The sequence below is a fragment of the Empidonax traillii genome, unplaced genomic scaffold (genome assembly GCF_003031625.1).
Source record: "Empidonax traillii isolate 1590-97213 ecotype Southwest subspecies unplaced genomic scaffold, ASM303162v1 scaffold781:size518241, whole genome shotgun sequence".
Classification (NCBI taxonomy): Eukaryota; Metazoa; Chordata; class Aves; order Passeriformes; family Tyrannidae; genus Empidonax; species Empidonax traillii.
In genome coordinates, this window is record NW_020955974.1 from 413,915 (window position 1) to 441,429 (window position 27,515).

The window sequence follows — 27,515 nt, forward strand, 5'->3', positions numbered from 1 at the left end:
TTGAGGGCCACCTGTCTTACTGGTAAAAACTGAGGCAAAGTAGGTGTTAAGTACCTCAGCCTTCTCCTCATCTCTATTAACTATGTTTCCCTCCAAGTCCATCAAAAAATAGAGGTTTTCTTTGCCCCTCCTTCTGTTATTAATGTATTTATAGAAGGACTTTTTGTTATCCTTAACAGAAGTGGCCAATTTAACTTCGAATTGCGCTTTTGCATCCCTGATTTTCTTTCTGCATGATCTAGCTGTCTTCCTGAATTCTTCATAAGTAGCCAGCCCTTTCTTCCATAGTTGGTAAACTCTCTTTTTATCCCAGGCACAGTAAATCACTCACCTGCTCACATCGTACACAGCTACCTCCTACACCATCCTCCGGTACCAACGCCAGGCTCAGACACTCAGCACACCCAGAGACCTGGGTGGCTGCATCCTTCTTGGAGGGAAGTGTCTGAGCACACACACTCCTAGTATTAACAGCAGTAACAGCTTTTGTTTTTCTGGAAACCATTGCTAGCTTTAAAAGCACACTCACCTACAAGAAGTGGGAGCTGGTTGTGCCCTGCCTGCTTGAAATGCCTTGAAATTGCTGTGCCACAGCCCTGTTAGTCTGATCCTGTGGGGTGCGTGAGCGAAGGTCACTCACGCTCCTGGAGGCTCTTATATAGCCTCCCCTAGCATTTGCTAACGAGCCTGACCCACCCCTCGCTCACCTTAATCGGTCCTAGGAGGAGCCAAGCCTGGGAAAGCCTGGGCAGCAAATGTTGGCTTATTACATCCAGCACAACATACTTCCACTGGAAACTGTAACGTGCTATGTAGGAGCTGTAAGTCATCAATCATCACTGAGCTTGTTTCCATAGAGTTATATTAGTAAAAGTTGAAGTGTGAATTCAGACCGGTGTCACACCATGTACTGAGCTGTGCAGACATTTGCATTCGGGTGAGAGTACCTGTGACAGCCTGAGCTTTCTGCTTAGGGAGCACAAGCCCATACAAACCCTTCAAGGGACTCACCCCACCACTAAATCTGGCCTTTGGATAGTGACGAGCAGCATAATATTATATCCTTCATAAACAGGGCTTGGAACGGATTGAATACAAGGCAATGAGCATTGAAAGAAAACCCAAAACATTAGTCTTCTTTTGCAAGGAATGTATCAACACAAGGAATTACTGTGTGGTGGAAACAGTCTATTAAATAGCTCTTCACTGCTTCTTCCCAGGAGCTGCTTGACACTTTGCTGGAGGTGGGATGGGGTCCTCAAGGAGCTCCAAGCTGATCATCTGCGACAGTTTCTGTTACCCTCTTGGCTTGATACTCTCATACCTTCAGCAAATTAATTGAATTTGGTCCTTTGTTTCCTTCATAACAGTGGGTAAGAGGGTTTATTTTATGAAAAAAAATCTCAGGGGGACAGCTCACCAGTAATAGGGTTGTGCATCAGGATTGGAGATTTCTCCCAAGCATTTTTGAGGGGATGGAGGAAGTGAAAGGTTGATGAGGGCTCCAAAGCATATCCTGTGAAAGCAACATTGCCCAGGGGAAGGAAGAGTCTGAGCACTCTGCATTTCACTGCCTGCTGTACCATACCGTGTCTGTCCATGAGTTCAACAGAGAAAAAGAATGAATGTAGTGAACAGGTCATTTATCATCATACGGCATACAAAGTTTTGCTGGGTTGTGGAAAGCTTAACCCTGCAGTCGAGAATGTCCTAATTAATGATAGTTAATCAAAATGACATTGGAACGGGTTGCCCAGAGAAGGTGTGGATGCCTCGTCTCTGTAAGTGTTCAAGGCCAGGCTGGATAGGGCCCTGAGCAGCCTGGTGAATCCTTAAAAAGAGCAAGAGATAATTTTTTTTTTTTTTTTCCGGTCCTATCTCTGCATCATTTCTCTGGAGCACACAAGGGATAGGATATGGCACGTCCCTCCAGCCACACCAAGTGCAAGGAGGAGATACAGAAGCGAGCTCTACAGTGGCTGGGTTTGGTCAGAGAGGCTCCTTCTGTAGTGCAAGGCAGAAGAGGAAAGTGCTTGCCCCAGAAATGCCTTAGGGAGGTAGGTATGTCACAGTGATATGGGTGTAATATGGAGAAGTGCAGAGTGTGGAGAAGTTCCTCAGGTCTCTGCTAGCATCTGGCTGAGCCAAGAGCAGAGAATAAGATTGAATCCTCCTGCAACAGCAAGTGTGGAACCTATTTCTCTTTGTTGTATCAGGGTTACACTCAGTTAATTCCTTTGGATGCTCTCAGCTTCCCTGCTGCACCCCAGTGAGCGTGCAGGTAACAAGTGCTCTCCGATGATGCCATCATAATTACAGCAGGTCCAACCCAGTGTGTTGGATCCACTCCCCCTGATGCTGCAGCATTCCCCTAGCAAGTGTCGTTTAGATGATTTTGGGAAGGAATCCAGGGTTTGTTTCACAGACAGTATTTCCTCAACGGCTCAGTGAATATGGAATAGTTTGAACTAACCATGCAAATCTCGCTTGTCTTATGTAGAGAAACTATATCTACTCTAAACTCTGGGCCAGGGCTTTCAACTGCTGATGGGAGATAGCTATGCAGACTTCAAAGGAGCTGTATCAGCTTTCACCAAGTGGGGATCCAGCCCTTTATTCATATTTTAAAATTCAGAAACTGTGCCTAGGTAAAGCAATTTTCTCTATATTTTTAAGTAGCCAGTTTTTTATTTTATAGCTGTTCTCTCAGTGGCAGGATTGTTTCTCAGTAGTCAGTGTTTAAAGGCGCTTCAAGGCCGAAGGAATTAAAAATTAATAATTTAAAGCTGGTCTATGATGCATAATTTTTAACATATGTTTTACAGGCCATGTGGAACAATTTTTTTCTGACTTGTCAGTAGATATTTTACAAACATGCTGTGCTGGAACCAAAACCTTTTTTATTTAAGACTCAGATTTGAGCCTTCCTATGCATCGACATAGCAGTGTGCTGGAACCTACAAGCCATAACAAGGAAATCATTATCACCAGCACTGATCAGAAAAGAGCAGAAATGTAGCAATTGCTTTCTACCTCTTACACACACTGTTAAACTAGATGGGGGCAGAATTATGGCTCTCCCATCTCAGGAAGCCTCATCCCAAGGTAGAGACAGAGGATATGTGATTTGTTTAACCTGAAGCTGCAAAAAGAATGGCTGGTGCTGGAGAAGGAGGCTTGAAATGTGTTAGTTTTTGATTATTTTTTGACGGTTGGCTGGAGTATTTTTATGCCAATCTCTGGTTAACTCCCTAAACAATGTGGTGCTTGGAATTTCATCTTAGTAACTCCTGGCAGTTTTAATAGGCAAAGCTAATTGCTGGTGAATAACGATGATTCACCTTTTATATGGATTTCATTTCTTGTCCCTTCCTAACTCCTTGCAACAAGAAAGGGAGGAGGCATCTACTCTGCAGATGCTCAAAATCAGCCTGAGTTTCAGCCTTCTCGACTGGTTTCCACACTCTTCCTTGTTTTCCTGGATTGTCCAGCTTTTCATTTCTATTTTATACTTTCTTCATGTTTGCAGCTAAAAATAAATTGGTTTGGTTATTTCAAAAACTCTTTGAGCCCAAACCCAATTTCAAGTATATCAGCAAGTTGTAAAGTTAGGCACAGCAGATTTAGGCTTGTGTTTGCTCCTCCCTTCATTTGCTCTCCCTTCAGTTCATAATCTGTCATCTTTCAAACAAGCCAATTGCCATTGTGTCTAGAAGAACTTAAAATAGAAAATCAGCATTTGGTGTGTATGCTGTTGCCAAGAAGCTATTTCTTCTTGCCCGTGTAAATAAATTGTCATTTAAAAATGGTTGGCTTGCTCTAAAAGATGTGCTAAGTGTTACCACTGCACTGTCCTCCCACTGAGAGGAAAGAGGAGAGGATCCAGGAGTGTGGCCATTGAGTGCCCCATTCCCAGCTTTTCCCACTGGTTCTGTAGAATTGTGCTGTTTTTCACACAGGCCAAATTGGATAGTTGGATAGTTCGTGTCTCAATGGACATAGCAGAGCCAGTCCCCAGGTCAGTACCAAGCTCCACAGAGGTGGATCCCTTGAAAAGTGATTTACTGTTAGGTCTATATATTTTTATGTAGCTAATCACTCACGTTTATTATGTATTACATAGATATACACCTATTGATTGGCAGGGCTAGATGTGAGAGCAATTAAATACTTCCAAACTTTATAAATATTAAACTAAAAATATTGACCACAGATGAACTGTACACAATTTATTTTTTCTGACTGGCAAAAGAGACAGACGGTATATGTATGTCTGTATGTATGACAGATGACATATGTATATCTTACCTACACTGAAGATGTAGAAAGTGTTCTGTATTCAAATGTGTAAGAGGCACTGCCCTTATCTTCCATAACCTGATACAGCAGCACACGGGGCTATCAAACTTTCTGACAGGTGTTGCAGACTGTCTCAGTCTTCCCTGATCCAAAGTCTACTGCAAGAAACTGGTAAGAGTGCAGGTTTAAAATAGGGTTTTATATCACATCCTCTTCTCTTCACAGGGCGAGGCTCTGGCAATGAGGTGCATTAAGAGCAAAGAGGAAAGGAATAAAAAAAGCACAAAACATCCTTTCCTGCTTGCTCTGGGAGTTCAAATGGTGAGGAGGTGCAAGAGCTGAGTGGTACTGACACATGCTCAGTGCTCTCAGCATTTGTTTCACAGCACCTACGTGCAATACCACATCTGAGACAGCTTTGACATCAGAGCAGGATTTCTTCTGAGACCAAACTGTTACACAGAGACATGTTTTTACTTGCTAGGACTCATTAATGCTGGTATATGGGAGCACTGGCCATGGGTGAAGGTTGTGATATTGTACAATCTGCTCTCAATAAGTGTCTGAGAAAGTCTGTGAAATCTCTTGGTATTGCAGCACATAAAAGCACACAGCAAACACCACGAGCCCGATTTGCAGAAATATTTGACAAATCTGGAGCTCATGCAACTCACGTAAAAACTAACCCAAGCTATGAAATACTCCTTAGCTCTTGTACTCTTACATACATGCAAGTTTTGCTGCAAGGACAGTATAAAGCCTGAGAGGACTAATAAGCACTAAATAAGAATAAAGCACCACAGGGATGTTCAAGTAGATCAAACCATAATAGAGGAAACGGTGGGATCACCATCATTGGAAATGTCCAGAAAATGAGTGGACATGACATGTTGCAATATAGTTTAGTGGGCATAATGGTATTTGATTGATGGTTGGATCTGATGGTCTTGGAGGTCTTTTCCAACCTTGATGATTCTATGATTTTATCTCTGTCAGGATACAGGAAGATTAAATTAGTGTAAGAAACATTAATTGGTCGTAAATATTTTATTGCAGAAGAAAACGAATGGCATAAGCACCTAAACTGAGGGTAAAGGTGAATAAATGTGGCAGAGAGACAGCTATGGTGTACTTTCCGGGTGTTTCATACCCACGTAGCATATTCATCCTCTCCAACATAAATGACCCTTCTTGGCAGTGCAGGCGTCACCTATGGAACATCATAACAGTGAAATTAACCTGATTTACCTTTGTGCATCTGGATCTCACAGCTCCTTGAGTGCCATCTATTCCAGAGCACAGATTTGAAACTATGCGCATTAAGTGATTGGGAAGTTATTAGCATAATTTAATTTTATTTAATTTCAGCTATCCCTGAGGGCAGTCGAGAATAAACCAGAAGGTGAAATTAGACTTAGGCCCAGAAAAATAAATGTTCTTGATTAAGCTGAAGTGTCTATTAGGCTTCTGTTTTAAGTTTCCAGCCCACAAGAAGAATGGCAAGCAGAGCCTGATAAGGAAACATTTTGACAAGAATGCATTTTTTTGTGGCTCAAGCAAAATAAATGTAGTAACACAGAAGAACCTTTTCAAAGTCAGGCTTACGTGTTTGTCTGATCAGCACCAGCAAACCGTTTCATCTCTCCTGAATGTCACAGAAGCACACAAGTTGTGCCACTGTGCAGTTTTCGAGACAAATGTTTTCCCTCAAAGGACATCGCACACATACCAAGGGCTGTACATGCTGCATTGAGTTAAACACACTAACAAAACAAAATGCTAATTCCATGTGGAAGTCATCCTCTGGGAAGGCTGTGAATAAACCAGTGAAGCACACCTGGCAGATGTTAGTCACGTCATAGCTTCATTTAGTATGGAGGGGCATTTATGTTGAATGGTAGAAAAGCAACATAATAAGCTAGACAGGATAGAAAAGTTTGTGTTTTTCCTTTCCTGCTATATATATAGGTTAAGGTGACTTTAGCAGTCCCTTCCACCTGCTGGGGTAGGCTGGGAAAGGATAAATGGTGTGGGTAGAATACCTCCAGGGAGGGATAGAGAGCACTTGTGCTGGGCTAGTGCTGAAGATCTGCTTTTAACCCACAGCTTGGAGCTTGGTGTAGGACAGAGCAGCTCAGATGCTATTAAAGGAAAAAAAAAAACCAAAACCCAGGTCTAGGAACCACTTTCTCAAACCTTGCCTAGAAAATACTTATGTCACATTACTTCTGTGCAGAAGCTAGCAGAATGCTTCATTAAAGCAGCACTAAGTCAGCTGTAATGCTGATTTAGATCTTGTATTAACAAATTAACATTTACAGAAGATCTTGTCATCAAAGGGGTCTTTGGAGTAGTGGGTCATGACTTTTTTCCACTTAAGCTGCATGGTAAAATAAAAAGCAAAACTACAAGTATAGTTCCCTGATTGCAGAAAAGCGAAGTGGGTAAACTAAGGAATTGTTTTAATGATTAAAGATGAGAGCTGGAGAAAAGGTTTCAAAGACTTGAAAATGGTCTTACTATAAACCAAACAGATGCTGCATTCAGAGCACAACCTACGTCTAGGAAATGAAAAAACAATGAAGTGATTTAGAAACCAGAGAACCAATAATCTAATCTTAATACAATGTGATTTCTTAGAGTAAAGTTGGAAGAAAAAAACCTTTAAAATCTGGAAATAAATACAAAACTGGATAAAAGGCAAACTTGTGTTTAGCAGAAAGAGAGTTTATTTGAGACAAGAAGTGATTCTCAGTAAAAGATTAGTGTAGTATATTGTGTTTACCTGGGCTTTGATAAGAAAGATAAAAGGTGTTACTCAGATAATATGCTGTTTTATTGGAGGCCAAGGGAGGAACCAGACTGGTAGTGCAGAGTCCATGTGTGCTGAGCACGGACTATCCTGCAGCTGAGTTGAGAGCAACCCTAAGAAGGAGGACTTGGGAATGTTGGTGGATGAGAAGCTCAGTGTGTCCCAGCCTTGTACTCTTAAAGCCCAGAAAGGCAACATTGTCCTGGGCTGCATCAAAAGCAGCGTGGGCAGCAGGTTGAGGGAGGTGATTCTGACTCTTCTCTTGTGAGGTCCCACCTGGAGTCCTGTATCTTGCTCTGGGGTCCCCAACATACTAGGAACCTTTGGATTTAGCCCAGAGAAGGCCATCAGTATGATCAGAGATTTGGAGCACCTCTCCTATGAAGATAGGCTGAGAGGGTTGGGGCTGTTCAACCCAGAGAAGAAAAGTCATGGGGATACCTTATAGCACCTTCTAGTACCTAAAGGTACAAGAGAGCAAGGAGCAGAACGTTTACAAGGACATGTAGTGACAGGACAAGGGGGAATGGCCTTGAAATGAAAGAGAGTAGATTTAGATTGTGTATTAGAAAGAAATTCTTTCCTGTGAGGGTCGTGAGGCACTGGAACAGGTAGCCTGGGGAAGCTGTGGATGCCCCATCCCTGGAAGTGTTCAAGGCCAGGTTGGATGAGCAACCTAATCTTGTCGAAGGTGTCCCTTCCCATGACAGGGGCGTTGGAACGAGATGATCATTATGGTCCCTTCCAGCCCAAACTGTATCTATGAAGATACAGACAGAGAAAGCGGATTCAAAATAGCTTCCTAATAATAAAGGGGAACCTTTGAACATTTCCCAGTCTACTACGATGTCACTGTTTTTTCCTGGTGCTGAGGTGCTTCACCTTCACCACTGCAGCAGCCCAGCTGATCTGCAAGGCTCTGTCTGCAACCAAGGTGCAGAAACAGATCTCTGCCCCTGCCCTGGAGCAAGGTGCATGTCCATTGTAGTTTAAAACACTGCACAGCACATCTCCATGAGGCAGGGTGTCATGTCATCCAAGAAAAAATGATAAAAGGTAAAAGATAAACCCACCACTTAGGAAGAGGAGACGTAAAGCACATAATCATAAAATTATTAAGATTGAAAAAGACCTCCAAGATATGTGTAGAAAGTGTTACCTAGGCTGGGAAGTTAACAGCTGGAAAGCAGTTAGTAAATTTAAGGTAGTTGTCAAGCTGTGCTTTAGAGCAAGGTAAGTGGAGTGAACCTCACTCTTAGAAATTTATAAAACAGTCTACCTCGAGATAAGAGCTCTTTACATGCTTCCAGTGTAGGAGGGGAAAGATTGTGGTGTACAAGATGACTTTAAACTGCTAGCAGGATGAAGTCATGAAATGGGCAAACAAGATTTGCTCAGCCTTGTAAAATGAATGAAAGCTGAGGGGGAATCCAATTGCTGTCAATTGATTAGGAAATAATGTCAGGAAAGTGGGGAATGCATAGTAGCTAAAGAATTAATGAGTATCAGGTGCAGGTCGATGCATTCAGGCTGTAAATTAAAATTATGTTGGTAACTATCATATGAAAAGTCAAAAAGATGCAAGAAAGCCTCCAGGAAGAACAAGATCTCGGAAGTTTATGTATGGGTCTTGATGCACTCCTGGTAAAATGTATTATATGGTTTCCAGTATGGGAAAACAACCTACCATGATACGCTAGACCTGCACCTCCTTACATAAGGAGACATAGCTTGGTGTTCCCACAAAACTATTTCTTGCTTTACACCAAGGAAAATGTGCAAAGGAAGAAACAATATGCATAAAGACACGAGGACAGAGCATATTGCATGCATCACCCCCCAGCTAATCCTATAACGCATTAACTCTGCTGCACAGAGGAGTCAGAGGAGCTGGCTGGCAGCAGCTCATGTCAGGCAGTAGAACATGTTCTACTGAATTCCCTGAGATCTAAATTGAGTCAGCAATGCAGAGAGCTCAGGGCAAATATTTCTCATTATCTCAGAAACCAGGTGGTTATGGACACCAATACCACCTGAAAGGAGCTGAAAAAACTCAGTCCCTCTAACCTCCATTTGTCATTTGAAGTAAGTACAAGACCAAAGAACCATTGATTCCAGGGACAGCAGCTCAGATGACTCGTTCTGTTTTGCTTGCAAAATTGTTCCTTCCTGTGCAGGTGAAATCTTTGTGCTCACTGACATTATTATATAAAATGCAGGTTTTTAAAAAAAAAAAGATTATCTCTTTTTTAGCAAACAAAAGAACCTGCTGTATTTCTATCTATTTATTTATTTATTTTCCCAGTAGAACAGAGGAGAACATAGACTTTTAAGTATAGAAAAGTATGTAGGTTTTAAAACAAATTTAAGACAGGGACAAGCCAGAAGTTCTAGACAAGAAATCTGGTCTGATTTATGGAGCAACACAGTTTTATTCAGCTTAATAAGCTTATGCATTTAAACCATATTAAGTGGAACTGGAGCACTGGCATTTCAGAAAGACATTGGAGGCTCCCATAAATCAAGAAGCCACCTCTTCTCTTCTTCAGCAGTGTCTTGTTTTATTCATTGTACAAAACCTTTCACTTTGTATTTTCTTTGTATTGTATCTGGTTTTAGCCTCCTGTTGATTCCTTTTTCTCTGTGTAGTCTGCTTGCAATGAATTAGGTAAACTGAACTTTTTCTATCTCTCATGTAGGATATATCTGGCCAGATGTGCACTTGTACCCAACAGATGGCTGTTCAGCACTAGTCACCATCCATTTGGAGTCAGCTCAGAGAAATGAGCCCTTCCAGGGTGAAGTTCATTTCATCCCAAAGGGAATCTTTAAGCCAGACCAGATAAATGTCCCTCACAGCATTGCTTTCTCTCTCTAGCAACAGTCAAGGAAGCCTGTTCTGGCTACCTCTCATGTCACTGCCTGCATTATAGACTTCTATATTTAGGCAAGATGAATCTGACTCTTGGGCTAAGTCATTTTCCCAGCTTTGAATCATTTCCTTGGCTTCCTCCTCTGCACATCACACTGATGAGGCGCTGCAGATCTCCAGCAGATGCGTGGCATTAATGCCTATGTATGAGGAAGCCTCACTCTTGGGTTCTGGGAGTGCACACAGGGGCAGTTCACTGAAAATCTAGTTAGGGAGCTAGAGCTGGATTTCAATATGTATGCTGTCCACAGCCTGTACTTGCTATTGATTGCACTTTTTTAATGAGTTGCATGTGGCAGTGATGAGAAAATGCCTTAATAATTATGGTCCCCCTGGAAAAAGAGCAGATTATGTAACTATTGATCTTGATATTTTTGTTCCGTATCTGTTTTTCCATTTTTTCTATACTAAAACCCGCTGCAGCATCACAGGCTTCAACTCCTTCCATCCAGCTTAGTTTCCAACATTAGCCATTCAGCTGTATCTACTCATACCAGGCTCAGCCACCAGCCCAGCCAGACAGCTGCCAGGTGTCTTATTTTTAAATAAATACATCTGTCAAGTTATAAAGCAGAGAGCAGTGAATCCATTCTTGATGTCTTTTTCTTTTTTTCTCTGTCACTTGAAGAGAACATGCTAAGAATTACATACTCCCTGCAACAAAAGCCAAAATATTCTTGTATCTGGGCAGGTCCCCTTGAATTCATACAAAAAGTGTTTAAATGCTGGGGTACTAATCATCCCTCCATAGTGGTTTATTAGGTCTGAAAGAAAGGAGTGTAAGGATAATCCTTTCTTGCCCAAAGCCTTATCCCTGTGTTAAGAATGGCTAGTTGGAATGTTCTTCTGTATAAATATGACTGATATATTTATGTATTGCCTACTTGCATGGGCAGCAAGCATGGCTGAAGGGAACTTGCAGGTCTTTCTGGCTGGGAGAAATAAGGAAGAATTTTCACAACAGAAATGCTGTTCCGTTTGGGGGTCTTCTATCACATGCTGCAGGAAGAGCTCAGGTGAGCCCTGTCCCCATCTCTCTCTCTTCTGCCTCTGTCTTTCCCACTGTCTCTGCATCTTTGTTTTCTTCCCTCCATCACATCACTAGCTCTGACTGCAGGCACTTCCAGGGAAAGAAACAACACTTTTGGACCAGTGCTACCATTTTTTCTTACCTGTGTCCCCACAGATGTAAAGGCCATGTTAGAAAATCAATTTTCTACCTGCACTTGCTGCATCATCTGACATCAACTACCTCCTTAGCTATAAACTGACCTAATACAGATAATGAAAGCAAATTCCCTATGGCATTTATTAAGCTGCCTTCTCACGTGCTCTTACCATGGCTTTCTTTTGGGGCAGTAAGAATGAATTGCAGTAGAAAAGGGATTCCTCAAAAGATCTGATTTTTCTTGTTGAATTTTGCTGTACACTACTGTGGTCAGAGAGCTGAGATGTTCAGGTGAGACCACACCACTCCCCTGCAGCTCCATGTTGCTCTCAAAGTGATTTGTATCCATTTAGTTTTAGTTGGTAAGTATCAACTTCAGGTAAATCAATATAATGTGGTCTTGCACTGATTTGAGACAAATCAACGAGTTGCGCTGTTTTAAATAATCGTTTTCAAAAACTTTGGAACCTTTAGTTTAAAAACGGCGCATAAGCCAATGTGAGCACTACAGATAAACTATTTTTAGTGATGGATCATCTTAGGGGTAGTAAAGACTAGGCAAAAGTGAAAATCTTGTGGGATAAACGTGAAAGTGTTAAAGTGTTAAAGACATGAAACAATTCAGTAAGAATCCAAACCATGTCTGGTATTTTGAAGCTAATCTTTACTTAGCTAATATAATCCTGCTTTAAAAAAAAAAAAAAAAAAAAAAAAAAAAAAAAAAAAAAAAGGTAGGTTTTTCATTTCTTCCTTTATTTTTTTCTGCTTTTCATATCAGAAAACTTTTATAATCTTTTGTTCACAACATCACACAAACAACCCTGTGACAATTGGAATAATGTTTCCTGGAGGATTAGGGGAATTTGTAGAAAGAATCATTGCTTCATGTGGGAATAATCAGGCGCTCATTGCAGACATCTTTGTTGCTTAATTTCTTTGCGCTGGTACCTTGATTTGTTTCTCAAATTTAACAAAGAAGGGTATGAAGCAACTAAAAATCTGAAATTACAATGTAACCATATGGAAATATTAAGTTAAGGAAGTCTAAGCACTTAAACCAACTGTTCAGGGTATTTTCCCCTTAATGTGCTTACATAAATCACATTAGTTTTTATGAGAGTTATTTTTCAAATTTATAGACTTTTTCAGATGGATCTTAATCTCCCAAGGTAACATATGCAGCGGCTGAGTGTGTTTCTGCAAATTAAAGACTCTGGAATTCAAATTTTAACTCTGACACTGGATTCATGGATGTCATTGCATAAGCAAGTTATTCATGGACTTTTGGAAATAGCTTTTACTTTCTAATGCTCAGCTTTAGAAAGCTGAATTGTCATTTCTGAATACCCAGCACTCAAATTACTGATTTAACAAGCAATGTTTGTGTGGCAGTTCTAGAACCGATCTGTGCCATGGCTTCATCTCTAACAAAATCTGAAGGGGAGAAAAATCACTGCCACTGTTTGAGCAAACACAGTGCATAGAAGTGCTGCCTGTTTCACTGAAATCCCCCATTTCTGGAAATAGCTTTTTTGGGGGTGTTGTGGTTTAACCCTGGTAGTCATCTCATCCCCTCACAGTGGGATAGGGGAGAGAAGTGGAAGGGTAGAAGTGAGAAGATTCGTGGGTTGAGTTAAAAACAGTTTAACAGGTAAAGCAAAAGCCACATGTCCAAGTAAAGCAAAACAAGGAATTCACTCACCATTTCCCATGGGCAGACAGGTGCTCAGCCATCCCCAGCAAAGCAGGGGATCTGCTTCCCAGGGATGTCTCTACCTGGGAAGGAAAACACCACCACTTCCAACGAACCCCCTTCCTTCTTCTTTCCCAGCTTTATGTACTGAGTGTGATGCTGTAAGCTGTGAAATATCCCTCGGGTCAGCTGGGATCAGCTGTCCCAGCTGTGTCCCTTCCCAGGTCCTTGTGCACCCCCAGCATCCTCGCTGGTGGGCTGGGAGAAGGAGCAGAAAAGGCCTGGGCTCCATGTGAGCTCTACTCAGCAGTAACAAAAACACCCCTGTGTAATCAACACTGTTTTCAGCACAGATCCAAAACAGCAGCACCATATGAGCTGCTATGAGGAAAATTAACACTATCCCAGCAAAAAAAAAAATGCACAGGGGAATGTCTTATAATTTAGAAAAACAATATTTCTAAATAATATGTTGGCCTTTGATGAATTATGTTAATATTCATGTACTTAAATGTTTATATTTATATAATAATACTTATATATGATGTAAATATATATTATTTGTACTTTTACTTATAGATACTATTTCTAATTTTGCTAGGAACATGTACTGAATATGCCCTGGAGGTTCAGAAGGCAGAAGGCAAGCCAAAACTTTCCAACATTTATTACAATATTGAATGCAGAGTTATTTTAACATTGATTTGGAGATTTGGGGATGACCTAGTTCACCCCTTTTGAATTTTGCATTATTGTGAAAATCAATGAGAATCTCTTGAGTGCATTTTGGAGCCATGTGGGCTGAGTTGTAGCTCTGCACAGTGCTGCAGAGAGCTCCCATGGGCTGGCAGTGCCCTGCGCCTGCACATCACAGCACATGGAGGATCTAAGGAGAGGCTTTGGATGCTCATCTTCAAGTCAAGAAGTAGAAACCAGACAAAGCCCAGGACTCTGAGTAACTCACACATCCTGCCAGCCCAAGTATATTTTGCCTTGGAGCCCTTGAATTCACCTTTAACCAACCTTATTACACGACTCCTTATGCAGGTATGGGTGTAGATCTTGGAGCCACACTTGCCTTATACCTGCTAGGTACAACCCCAGTTTCACTGTTCCCAGTGAGGAACAGTGTCTGGAAAGTGAATCTAAATATATTTATGAGGTGAAAGTTCATCACAACAAGGCTAATGAATAAGCAGTACAAACCAGAGAGGTGTGCTGCCAGCTAGAGGGTGGATTCTGACTCATGTCACTCAGTGGTTAAGCATCTTTGAATATTGGTTTTAGCACTTCATCCCACCCTAGTGAGCCTTGGAAATTCTTCAGAAAAAGGAGAACAAAAGGCTCATAGAAGGTCAAAGCAGTCACCAAGGAGGTTTTGTCTCACCCTTGATTCTGACAGTGACTCACACAAACGCTCATCTACTAGCAGCTGTGATAAGATGCCTTTAGCTGCTGCCCCTCAGCAAGTCTGACGGATGGAGACTATCTCTGTAACGTTTCTCAAAGAGTATTAACTCCCGAGGGCTGGGGTTTGTTACACACATGAAGCCTTTTCTCTTGGCTAAGAGACAACAGCTAACAGCTTAACTTCTGAACAAGCTCAAGGCCTACCATCTTCCCTCTGAGGCAGGAACCTGGACAGTTTTTCTGACAAGAGGCGGTTGGTCCTAGCTATGACATGGGAGAAGTGGGTTGAGAGGTCTTCCAGGGCAAATCCAAGTCCACCCTCTAACATCTGGATATCGTTACTCAAGACTTTGAGTTTAGGCTGTCTCTGTGCCCTTCTAAAGGGATTCATGCTCAGCCATGAGCCAGGGGCTTGGTGTGGGAAGCACTGGTGAAGCACTGCTGTACATTGCACAGCACAGATGACCATGATGGCTCCTGGAGGGCCTTACTGCCACTATTACTCCCTTTTTGCCCTACATAATGCCTGCTACTACCAGGGCTCCCCTGACTTTATTTCCTCAAGTCCTACCAGCCTTGAGAAAGCTCTATGACTGCTTGGATCTGTGTTTTTAAATACTTTGCCTTCTAGCTGTAGCTTAGTTCCTACACTCTATAAAAAGAGCATTTCCATTTAATTTCAGGCTTTCATGTCTATGAAGTGTTTTGAATAACCAGACCTTCTCTTTGTTTCTTCTCTGACGTGAGTGGGCTGGATTGGTCAGTGCACATGAAGTGCCACAGCTGCCCAATTCACTGTGTTAGTGACGTGGACCCACCATTGTGCAACTCGCAGAGACAAAGTGGACATGCAGAATGAAGGAGAGAGGCATTGTAACATGATTGTTTTTTATGCACAGAATGTTTTTTAGCCTGTCTTGTGCTTCTTGTTTATTTTGGAGAATATTTTATTGTCTTTCTTTACCTAAGCAGTCAAACAGAGCTCTAACTCCCAGTCTGCAGTGTTGGAAAAAGACAAGTACATCCCAAATGGGGAGGTTACCTGGATTACATTTCAGTAAAACAAAATCTACAGCTGTGTGCTAGAGAAAAGAGCAAATTCCCTTCCTGTTTTAATGGCAGGTGACACCTGTACTGCCAAATGGATTGCTCAATGAGCTTTTTAAAATAATAACCTCCGTGTAGCCCAGATCTCATTCCCACCTCCTCCTTGGTCTCTTTAGCTGCCATGGAGAGGGAAGGGCTGTGCTATGTCAGAAGTGCAGCAGAATTACAGTGCACAGTAACAGCAGCCAGATTTCTTCAGCTTAAATGGCATTAAAATAAATTCTTTCATGGAAAGAAAAACAAAATAATGGAGGATAAGAGGAAAGCCTGTGTGAGGGAGTACAGCAGGTCAACCAGCTGGGTCTGTGCCATCCTGTGCAAAGGGAAGTTTCATGGGAGGCAGTTTACTTCCAAATGCAGTGGTCTGACTGAGCTGAAAGCTCAGACACATCTGTGCATGTCCTGGAGGGCTTGTTGGTGCATGATCACTGGGCTGCTTTACACTGGTTAAAACAATCTGTGAATTTATCCGAGAGCTGTTGCCTCAATCAATGCTGTTAGAGAACTTGATGTGTTGAAGCCTCCTCTCTTTGTAGTCTTTCCACATTCTCACCCCTGTTTCCTATCCCATTTCCAGGAAACACTCTTGAAACAGCTCAAGACAGTCCTTCCTCTTCCTCACAATAACCATGGATAAGCAATTTGCCAGCCTCACAGAGAACTCCCTCTGCAGCTCACAGCCTTCTCTACTCTCTGTGTTGGGTGTTTGAGAGCACCTGAAGAGATTCAGACTCAGTGAGAATTGGAAGAAAATCCAAAAGTATAACCCTCCATAGATAAAGAACTCAAATACATCCATAAATATCAGCTCTGGTTTTCAGTGTTACTTAAGAAAGTGCGATTTTTAAGATCCCAAACTTCCTAGGAAATTCAATTATCCCCCAGTCTTCCCTTCCCTTCTTTCCCTTTCCCTTTTACCTTTTCCCTTTCCTTTCCTCCTAATTTTGTCAAAATTTCTGCATCTACAGACACTTTTCCAATTCTACCCATAAATGTGTTTCCAGCCTGGCAGTCTGTATTGTTCTGGTGCTGATTATTGCTCCAAGCAGCAGGTAATTCATCTACTAGGAAGACTCAACATCTTCCCAACACCACTACTATTACCCAGAGCTATGTTTATGCTTCTTTTGCAGCAGCAACCATGCACTGGGCCCCACTTCCCTTTCCTTTTCTGAGGAGCCCACAGCTGCCAGTGGGGTTATTTGGGTACTGACAGGGCACTTCTGCAAACAACTCGCTGTGAAGCAACACGTTCCTGACAGCAGAAAGCTCTGCAGATGTTCTTTAATCTCCCAACAGAGTAAACAGTTCTTTGCCATCCTGGCAGGGAAGCCATCCTTGTTATGGTACACCTTTTTCTGGAATATGCTGCAGCACAACTTTGTGTACCACAGTGATCTGCACCAGGCAGGCAAACCTGCTGACTGAGTCACCAGTGGTCACAAAGATTTATTTCTGAAGAAAAGGTTGAGCAAGATAAAATCGTCAGGGCAATGTTCAGGTATCTGAGGCTCCAGAGAACATGAACAAGCAGCAGGGTAAAGCCAGACACCATCAACAGCTGAGAGGGTAACTCACAGCAAACCACAGTTTTGATTAGGTTCAACCGTTTCCCAGCCACAGACAAATTGCTAAAGCTCTTGGAAGTTCCTTACTTGCTTCTGGTAATAACAAATTGAGCTCTTTATGCAGAAGACCAGTGTGCATATTGTGCATTTGTGAAATGCCCTGAAGCCCTGGAGACAGAAGATATTTCAGCATTCAGGGTATTTCAGAGACCTTGGGGACTTTGTCACTGGGTGAATGCCACCCACTTTGAAGACTTGCTTTTTTGCAGTCAAAAGAATAACAGGAAGTATTATTATCTCCTGTGTTTAAGGCAGGAACCCAGCAAAATGAAAGCAATGAGGTTGGGACACACACTGCTTTCTTCATAAAGATTATAGGTCATTTGTGCTTGTCCCCTATATGCACGGAGCATATAGGTCCATAGAGACATCAAATAAGCCCACACCTACTAAAGAGCCTACTAAAGTCTCTGTTTAAGTGATATCCATATTCTCTGATCATCCAACCATTCCTACATGTTGGCTTGCAGTCTGGTTGTACTCAGGAGCCAGCAAACTTCAGGCACAGCAAGAACCAGCTCACACATGGGTATGGATTTAGCCTAAGATAGTTAAAGATCCCACATCACCATAGTAACTGCATGCTGTTGCATTAATTTCAGCAAAATAAATGAAGCTTGTAAGTCAAGGGGCATTTATGCAGAGCAATGCAATAGCACATAAAGAAACTCCAACAGTTCTGAATGAGGCAGTCAGGCTTTCCTGGCTGGTTTATCCTGCTTTTCAGGGACTAATGGCCTAGTTGGAAGACTCTGTTAATATGGTTACTCCACTTTCCATATCTGAGCTGATGTGTTCAGACATGGCTTGGGCATCTCTGCACAGCACTACACTAATCCATGTAGGACCAACAGAAGTATGAAAAGGCCTCTACAGTATTGTACAGATTTTAAAAAACTAAGTTTCCTATAGAAGAATTTAGCAGGTTTGAGTATTCCCCTTCTCACTGGCGAAGTTTGTTTAGGATACATTAATTACATATTGATGAAGATGCAATTGTTCTTTACAAGGATAACAAAAACATACCTGAGATGAGCTGGGATCCTCATTTTGTTGCCAAAAGCCCAGCCTCTATTCTTTAAAAAATTAAACAAACATACTCACCAGGGGCAAACACAGGTACAAAATTCTGATCCATCCAAGCTGACTTAAACATAGCCTTACTGGGAGGGGAGCAGTCAAGCACATGGTTTATTGCTTGTTGGCCACTCTAACTGACTAAACTCATCTGTGTCTGGCAGTGGGTTGACTTCCCCCTTAATCATAAGTTTGCAGAAGTGTTATAAAAAGGAAATTCTGACTAGTCCAGGAACTTTGGTTATAGAAGGAAGAAAAATATCTATATTGGGTCTGTCTGAGATGGAGTTCATTTCCCCATCACAGCCCTCACAGTGCCGTGCTGTGCCTTGATAGCTGGAAAGGTGTAGATAACACACCAGTGTTTTGGTTACTGCTGAGCAGAGCTGGAACAGCACCAGCACTGTCTCTCCGACATTACCCCCATCAGAAGGCTGGGAGTGGCCAAGATCCTGAGAGGGGACACAGCCAGGCCAGTTGACCTAAACTAACCAAAGGGATATTCTATACCATACATATCAGCTCAGATATAAAATCTAAGAAAGGAGGAGGAAGGCATGCATTCATTATTTACAATGTTTGCTGTGGTCCTGCTTCCCAGGAAGTGGCTGTTGCTTTAGTAAACGGTCTTATTTCAGCCAACAGGTCATTTTCCGTCTTATTTTCTTTCCCCTGCCCAGCTGAGAAGGAGAAGTAATAGAGCAGCTTGGTGAGCACCTAGCATCCAGCCAAGATCAACCCACCACAGCATTAAAAAGAATGAAGATGATGATGAAGAGGAGTATTGGCATCAGGAATAAATATGCTGCTGATTGCAAAGGTTCCAGGGATGGGGCATCCAGAAATTCTCTGGGTAACCTGTTCCACTGCCTCACCAGCCTCACAGGGAAAAATTTCTTCTTAATATCTAATAAAAGCTATCTCTCTTTTAGTTTAAAGACATTACCACTTTTCCTGTCTCTGTTTACCTAGATAAAAAGTCCCTGTCCAGCTCTCTTATAGGCCCTGTTTAGTTATGGGTTTTAAGGTCCCCTGAGAGCCTTCCAGGCTGAACAACCCCAACTCTCTCAGCCTGTTTCCATAGAAGGGGTGCTCCAGCACCCCAGAGCTGGATGCAGTACTGCAGGTGGGGTCTCATGAGAACAGAGTAGAGGGGGAGAATTACCTTTCTCGACCTGCTGCCCACACTGCTTTTGATGTACCCCAGGACATGGTTGGATTTCTGGGCCATGAGTGCATATTGCCAGGTCATGTTAGGCTTTTCATCCATCAACACACTCCAGTTCTTCTCCTCAGGGCTACTTTCAATCGATTCTTCACCTAGACTCTGTTTGTGCTTGGGATCACCCTGATTCACATGCAGGACCTTGCACTTGGCCTTGTTGGCCACCCTAGTAGTCTTACTTTTTTGTGTTCAAGTTTGTCCAGGAGCTCACCCAAGTCTGTCCTCTAGACCACCAAAGGGATTGTGTGGGAGCCTATTAACTGCCCTTGTGGCAGTGCATCCATCCAGAAGTGGGACAGGATACAGGCTATCATGCCCACAGTTGCCCAAGAAGCTCCTCCACCCCTGCTATTTTAGCAGTGACTTGAGCACATCGCCTGAGTGAGGGCTACAGGCTGCCAGCAGCCTTAAACCTCTGCAGAAATCCGTTGGGATGCTATTCATAGAAAATGGGAGGTGATATGAGAACAACCCTTAACCATGACACTTCTTTGATTGTTTGTTTTGTTTTGTTTTGTTTTTTTTTTTTTTTCTTCAGCTTACTGGAAATCAGAGCTGCATCCAAATAAGTGCAGGTTAGAGAATGCCTTTTTGGGTGCCTTAGCTGAAGAGGGCTTGCAGGTAATTTGCAACATCCCTGAAACCTGTGATTCACATGGACCAGCTGAACCCTGCCGCCTGATTCATCATCAAGAATGACCTGAACATTTCTGATTTGCTTATGTGCAATATGAGGAAGTGGGGTTTTGCCCTTTTATTTAATAAAAAATATTTTGTCCTCAGACCTGATTTCTTTGGCCTGCAAACCTATCCATTTTCCAATAAACCCTCAGGCAGCACAGGCACTGATAATTCAGGTCACAGGTTTTGACAGAGAAACCACATTGTCAGCAGGTCCCTGCTAATGAAAATGTAGTTTGTTTTTTTTTTTTTTTCTTGCTCTTTCTGGATTTCTTCTTGTGTCCAGACCTCCACTACTTGGAGTGGGAGTAAAAGATTTGTTGCAGCAGTATCATAGGTACCTAAGTCTTTGCATGAGGCTGCCCCTTTACTGAACTTTTAATTCCACAAAGCCAGGGGGTGAATTCAGGACATAAACAAGTTGAGCAGCAAAGTCACACCCCACACTGAAAAGTCCGGAGGAGGCATCATGCAGCAGAAGGAATATCTGAGGGCATCTCCAGTATCTTCTCAGGGACTGAAAGAGGATGTGGGACGGTGGGAGCAGCACAGCCACACCACAGGGCAAGTCTTGATTTTTACACAGAAATAAAGGGATGTTTTCACTGATCCTCAGCTGGGATGGCAAAGGGAAGGAGGACACTTTCTTCCCGTTTCTCCCGCTTGCACAGGGATAGGCAAACTTATGGCAGTGATTTTATGGCAAACAAGGCATTTTTCAATGACATCATGATGTTCCAGCCCAGAATAAGTTTTATCAGAAAGTTAAACCAAGAGAACTCAAAAGAGAGTCAGAAGATAGCTAGACAGCAGATCCTGTAGTGCACTGACTTGAGCACCTCTGTGAGTGTTCCAGGAGCTCTGGGCTTAGATGTCACAGACAGGTTCCTGGAGGCAGTCGATTTTTGCTGCCAATGTCACTGCTATGAATCAGCTATATCTCAATTGATTTCAGTGGCATTCTGCTGGATTTATACCTGAGAGCAGACACTGACCTTAAGCACATGGTCCAAACAGGGCCATTCCAACTCAGCTAAAACCATTTGGAGCTTTTCCAATACCATTTGATTGGCATTAAGACTTGATCCATAATGGAAGAGTATATAATAGCCTGAGAATTGAATCAAATATATCTAATCTGGGTCATATCCTCTGACATGGATGTTGATGGATCATAAGCCAGCTCAGTACAGGTTTTTACTAAAAATAAGGACATAGCTCTTTAAATGTCACTGTGAAAGGCCCATGTTTGACTATGTAATAACAATAATAATATTTTAATTTGAGCTTGTTCCTCAATGGTACACATCTTCCTTGCTCATTAAAATTAATAAGCTGCTTTCTCTGGGAAAGACAATACCCACACCTGTGTTTCATGAAGAAGGAGACAAGAAAACAAGGATGACATGACACTTCAGGAATGCCCAGAGCCCTTCCTCGCTTTAATGCTATGCAGAGAACAATTTTGCGCAGCTCCTTAGCTGGAGCAGTTCTCTCCCCTGGGCTTTCCAGCCTCTAATTTCTATGTCCCTGTGAATTTAGTGTACACACAGTGCGTGACTGATGCTTCTACATGGAACAAATCACATTAATTTTTTATTCTCACCAACCACAAAACTAGAAAACTGCTTCCAAGATTGTGTGAAAGTTCATCCCTGGAAAGACATCTGAGTTTGGTGGGTGGATTTGATCACAGAGTAGGTTTGAAAAGGCAGGAAGGAGGAAGGCAAAAAAGCACTGGCTGGATTTGAGGATTAATTACACATTTTCCTTTAGGAAGAGAGGAGACTAGTGGGATGAAAAGGAAGAGAAATGAAGGGAAGAAGGGTTATGGAATCCACAGATCGACAGACTCATGACTGATGGATGCAGCTGTTACCGCTGCCTGGGTTTTATAGCTGTGCTTTCCCTTTCCTTCTTTCCTTGGTCTTTTCTGCGGTGGAGGTACAAGTTCTGAGATCACAGCCCCGCTGCTGTTGCTTTTACAGAACAACTCACACAGAAATCTGTCTGGGACTCCTCTCATGTCTCCAGTCTTCTTTGGTCTTGACCTCAGAGACTCGCTGGCCACCCTACTCAAGGGCCATGTCGCCTACTCACTGGCTGGTCCAGCTCCATCTTCACTACTGATCACAGACCCACTCCCACAGCCACACTCACTGCATTGCTGCACCACAGACATGAGGACCCCATGGCTCCTGGTCCCATTCCAGTTGCTTCACTCAGAGCTGTCCTCACGTGCGAGCAGAGAGTCTCTCACACAGGGAAAGAGGGTTTAAATTAGGTTTAAAGTGGTGTTGAATGAGTAGACAGGACATGAGGGCATGAGGGCATGGCCAAGCAAGCAAACCGTCCTGCAACCTGTTTACACTCCATCGCCTTATCGTTCTATTTTCCCACGCTTGATCATCCCTAATCCATGCTAATGCTTTCCCTGACTTTAGTTACCTCCCTAGCCCTCCCTTAACAAGTCTTGCACAATCCAAAGATGCTGTTCCCCTACATCCCCATGCAGAGATCCTCCTCAGTCAGAGGAGGCCCAGAAAGCTGCTCGTGTTCCCTCATGGAGTAGGTGCCACCCTCAGCCCATGGAGCCAAAATTCCTCTTGGATTGCCCTGGCAGGTGGTCATGCCTTTGACTGGGATATTGGGGCTCCCCCACTTCCCATGTGCCTCTGGCCTCCTGTATGTGTGGAGATGAGCTTTTTGTTACGTAATAGTTAAAAGGAGGGGATGGAAGAGGGAGTGGATGGGGTGACTGGGATGGTGGTTCTACATTGTTTATGGGTCCATAATGGCAAATACAAGATGAAGTACAAAGAAAACCAAACAAAACCAAACCAACCAACCAACCAACCAACACCAAAAACAAAAACCCCAAACCAAAAACAAACAGACAAACAAAACAACAACAAAAAACCCCCCCCACACACAAAAAAACCCAACAAAATAAACCCAACCAAAAAAAAAAAAAATCATGCTTGCACACTTTTTAAATTTTTACATGAAGCATTAGGGTTTTAGGGAAGTGTCCAACTGTCCAAACCCATTCAGCCTCCACACTTCTGTTTGGTCTTAAATGAAAACAGCTTACAAGTCCAGTGCCATTATTCAGTGCTGTGTTGCCTCTGTGCAAATGAGCTTCCTCCAACACTTGCAAGTGTTGCTGCTGTTAGATGAGTGGGGAAAATCGTTCATGAAAATGGGCAGAATGGGAAACCCAGGAGTAAGGAGGATGCTGTGAGCAGAACTGAGGTTTGGGGACTCCTGTATTGTTTTAAATAGTTTAGAGACTACCCTATCCCCTTATATACTGCAACAAGCCAAAGTTAACACTTGGGTTCACTAAGACTCATTTTTCACACTAGCTTAGGGCAAGTTTTTCAGGATGTTTAGATACTAAACTTGCACTGAAAAAAAAAAAATCAGCTTTAAAAAGCTGTCTCAGAAGGCTTTCTTCACTGCATAAGAAGAGATTTGGCCAACAGTAAAATTCTACTTCATCCCCTCCATTTGGGACTTCTGTGATGAACTGTGAGACATGGGCAAGATAACAAGGAGCGGAAAAAGGGATCAGCAGCCTTCTGGGTCATATCTGTTTGTTTTCACTCCACAACCAGACATCTACTGTCCTGCCAGCATCTTCCCCCTAAAGCTGTGCTAGAAAAATTGTAAAGATATGGTTACTAAAAATTAATAAAAATTAACTGTTTCAAATAACTCCAATCTGTGCATAGGATGGATTTCGCAATCCAGTGTAAGGGTTCAGCAATGTTATGCCACATAAGAAATATAATTATCAGGGTAATGCTCAGGATAATCAACTCCAGCTTAACTGGATTTTGCTGCTGATCATTCTCCAATCACAACATCAGAAATAATTATCATAGGTAAAATGGGTGTAAGGGGATATTACAAAATCTTAATTTCAAAAGCTCTGGGAGGTGATGTACTGGAAAGAGAGGTTCTTCAGTGGCCAGCCAGTCAGTTCTGACCAGCATACAAGTTTTGGTCAAGTTCATTTGTGACCTTGGGGAGCAGTTCGTCCTCCCAGGCTAGGCTGCCTGAGAGATGTTGGGCTTCTGTGCTTCTGGAGGGCTTAGCCTAAAGTCAGGCAACATGGGAAGAAGTAATACCTCTTTTATGAGGACACCTATTGGCTTGATTGTTTTTTTCCAGAGCTTCTAGCATTGGAATACTGTCTGCTAGTCTCCAGATTCCTCCATCCACCTCAGATAACAAAGAAGGTCTGAAAACTCCCTGTCAACCTGCAGTACTCGAGTTTCCCAAACTTTTATGATAGAATTGAGAATGGTACCAAAATTCAAGATTAAGTTTGTAAGGATTTGGGACTATGTGAGTACTGGTGCTTGATTACAGACCTCGGTAACCACCAGTACAGTAGAGAGCACTGGGACCTTCTATGGTTTCCAAACTCAAAGGTACCCTGCAAGATTAGAGTTTAATGAAAGATTGCTGCAGTGGATAAATTCCCACAGATAATTCAAATAGGTATTTTCCAACAAAATTCCGTTCTATAGCCTGCATCATTTTTATTGTCTCCTGATTGTACTCAGCTTAAAACACTAAGCTATAGCCTTGTAAAGTCTACATTATGGTATGGAAAGACCAAAGTGACCAACAACTAGGATAATTAGGAAATCTTCCAGGATATTATGAATACCTTAGGAACAGAAATGTCTTCAGTGACTAATATGACATTCACCAGTCCTGTTTTCAATTTAGAACTATCAGGAAGTCTTAGATTTCTGTTCTGGGACTACATTTATTTCCATTCCCTTCCAAATGCTTTGCTAGACTGTTCAAAACCTGCCTTCACAGTGGTGTTTTGCCATCATGTCTTGACTGCAAGGCACAGACAGACCAAGATTCTCCCTCCCTCACTTTACTAACTCCTCTTGGGCTTTCTCTTTCTCTTCTGTTCCTTTAACTTGCCTGGTTTATGCATGTTTATAGTTTGTGGAAAACATGATATATAGAGAGGGACCAGGCTGACTGTTAAAAGTTAAAGATGAACTACTGAGGGGAAAAAAATGCAACCACTCATTAGAATACAGTTCTTATTTTTCTTTTTTTTTTTCATCTTTGATGAGAAGTCCCAAGGAAACTTCTGCTCTTGTGTCTGGTTTCCATGGGCAAAGGATCCATGCTGAACCAGGAGAAAGAGGCAACTACTGTGCCCTTTGACAAGGAACTGATGGGCTGCTTTTTCTTGACAGCTGAACAACAGAGTAAATGGACATAGGAAAGTTATATAGATTTTCTGTCATATAAATATAGTTTGCACAAAGTGATGAATTCAGCAAGTGTAGTAGTGCTTTACCTTGGCCTCAAGGGAGAAGATGAAACAAACATCAATACCTGGATTTAATGCACAAAAATGAGAAAGATGGATAGAATAAAGCCCTCAAGGGCAGCAGGGCTGGTATTGGAAGTTGTACAGTATGGGATAAAGGGTGTGTGGGTAGCACAGGGTAGCACAGGTCCAGGATTCTGGTCTTCTGTCCTATGTCCCCATGGAGGTTTATTCTATGATGCAGAGCCTGCAGATCATTTCCATACAACCAAGATTTTCATATGCTTTTTAGATGAATCCAGGTGTCCCAAGTGCCCAGAAAGTATCCTTCTCTCAGAACAGTTCTGTCTCTCTCTTTGTTTCTCATTTTTAACACACTCTAGAAGAAGCACAACCCTCTATGTTCCCTTCTTTAAACCTTTTCTCAACCAAGTCTTTGGCAATATCTCACAACCACTAAAAAAGTGCCCAACATCATCACCCCCCTCCACTCACCCGGTGTGTTATGTCCCATGGTACACACCAAGAAAGTGTCTTATCCAAAGCTGCACAGAAAAGCTGCAACACAGAGATGCAGAGCCCAGCAAGCACTAGGACAGCTCCAGAGGGTTGTTCTTGGGATCCTATTTCATCTGATGTGAAATATTTTGGAAGAACTGTATTAGACTGTGTGATTAAAGGCTCATCTACACACACACAGGGAACCCAAAGACCCAAGGGCAAGCCAGAGAGCCAGTCAGAGACACAAACCTCTGAACTGGACTGGGGCTCTTCCAGGACATCCTCACCTTCATGAGCTGGAGGTACACCCTCTCCAAGGGAAACAGGAGCAGCTCCCCAGATCACCTCACAGGTGGGAGAAAGATCACTGCCTGGAGGTGGGACACATTATGGGATGCAGAGGAAGAGATTTGGGGCTTACACAAGAGCTAGTATGGGATGGCCTAGTGGAGAAACCAAAGGCAGGCAAAGGGAAGGGTAATAACTGGTTTAGAGAGCAATAAGGGTGTGAAAAGAGAGGGAAAAGGGGATCAAGTGTCCAGTCCCAAGTTGATGTGCTTGTATGAAGGTCATGCTCCTGAGCAATGAGCCCAGGGGGAGAGATTTGTGGTGAGCTGTTAGCAAGGAGGTGGGATGGCCCTGTTTTACAAGATGATCTTTCTTTTGGTAATTGATTGCTTCAGCTCACACCTTGCTCTGTCACAGCACAAATGAGGTGTTATTTCCACCCCAGAGCAGCACTAACGAGTAGTGAAGACAGGAATGCATCTTATTTCTCCGTTTTATATTTCTTTTGTGTGTTTGTAGGGACACTGTGAACTAACCAACAGACTGAGGATTCACCTTCTGAATTCCTTAGAGCCAATTGTGCTTCTGGGGCTAAAACTCTCATTGTGAGCAAATCAAAAAGGGAACAATTTGCATTAAACTAGACAGATAAGACCCTAAACCAGTTCAATCATATGAGGAACCTTCAGCCTTCAATACATTAAATTCAGGACCTAATGCTTATCATGAAATACAAATCCCCATAAACCAGCAAAACACATAAATCCAGTCTGTGATAATTATTTGGAAGATGACAGCTAGAGTTCTTAGATTCCATGTAAGAGTCTGGGTTATGGCACTGAGGAACTGATAAATACAGCCAACTGATAATAAAAATTTCCTCTTGTCTATAGTTTCTTTGGGTTTGGTTTTAGAATGTTTGGCTCCAGCCAGGATTAAAATCATGATTTCTGAACCCAGAAGCCTTCCAATCTTCTGCTTTCCACCAGACTGATGCCCTTGCCTGGATTACAGCAAAGATGAACTGCAGTGTAAGGGAGTTTTCTGTCTTCAGGGTCACAAGGACCCAGAGAAGACCCACTGGGCTGCGAGCTCTGCCTTAGATTACTGCAGGTTTCTTCTCAGATGCCAGATGTTTTCAGTGAACATCTACTTTTCACTCAATGTTTGGGGTCTGCACAGAAAGAATTGCAATAAGTTTGCTGTTATACAGCAAACCTAGGGAGACTGTTTGACTTACTCATGTTAACTTTCTTTTTTTTGATAATTTGTGAGTATTTGCAATTGCTTTAAGAAGCCATTTTTTCTGTTGCCCAGATCTCAAGCATAGCTACACATCAGACCTGCTCCTGAGGCAGCATGATTTATATCACTCTA

General features: G+C 42.5%; 1 long non-coding RNA gene across 1 annotated transcript in view; it reads left to right on the forward strand.

Moving 5' to 3' along the window:
* Positions 1–11,044, forward strand: part of LOC114066588 — a 15,614-nt gene extending 4,570 nt beyond the window's left edge. The window contains exons 2-3 of the long non-coding RNA XR_003573213.1: positions 9,811–9,909; positions 10,940–11,044. This is a non-coding gene — a long non-coding RNA (uncharacterized LOC114066588). The remainder of the gene's footprint in view (positions 1–9,810; positions 9,910–10,939) is intronic.
* Positions 11,045–27,515: the final 16,471 nt, after the last annotated feature.